Here is a 409-nt window from a genome sequence, read left to right as displayed (position 1 = left end):
CAACCTGGGGAAGCCTTTGAAATTAGAAACATTGCAAACATGGTTCCACTTTTTGACAAGGTTCGTCCAAGTTTTTCATGTCTTTCTAGTTATCTTCACACTACCATCACAAGTTGTTGTTAGTGGTTATTTAATATAAGCATTGTCTCTTTGGAAACTTGCAGACACAACACTCGGGTACTGGTGCGGCTATGGAATATCCAATTACAAAACTCAACGTACGTGATAGTTAATTAATTGCCATGTTCGCTAGAATTGATTTTTAGAGATATTCCTCTTATCTTGCTCTTTTTGAATCGGGGGTGAAAACCTGACGTGACCTAGTTTTAACCCTGAGATATATAATGTAATGATTTGTCATTTCAGGTGGAGAACATTCTGGTGATTGGTCACAGCCGTTGTGGTGGAA

The 409-nt window shown here is 38.4% G+C and overlaps 1 long non-coding RNA gene across 1 annotated transcript; it reads left to right on the top strand.

Annotated features, from left to right (window-relative positions):
* On the top strand, nucleotides 1-409 carry LOC106322343. The gene is made up of 3 exons (XR_001266363.1): nucleotides 1-60; nucleotides 165-218; nucleotides 367-409. It is a non-coding gene; the product is annotated as an uncharacterized LOC106322343 (long non-coding RNA).

This window comes from Brassica oleracea, unplaced genomic scaffold (genome assembly GCF_000695525.1).
Source record: "Brassica oleracea var. oleracea cultivar TO1000 unplaced genomic scaffold, BOL UnpScaffold16429, whole genome shotgun sequence".
NCBI lineage: Eukaryota > Viridiplantae > Streptophyta > Magnoliopsida > Brassicales > Brassicaceae > Brassica > Brassica oleracea.
The sequence above is the reverse complement of the archived record's forward strand: the minus strand, read 5'-3'. Positions and strand labels throughout refer to the sequence as shown.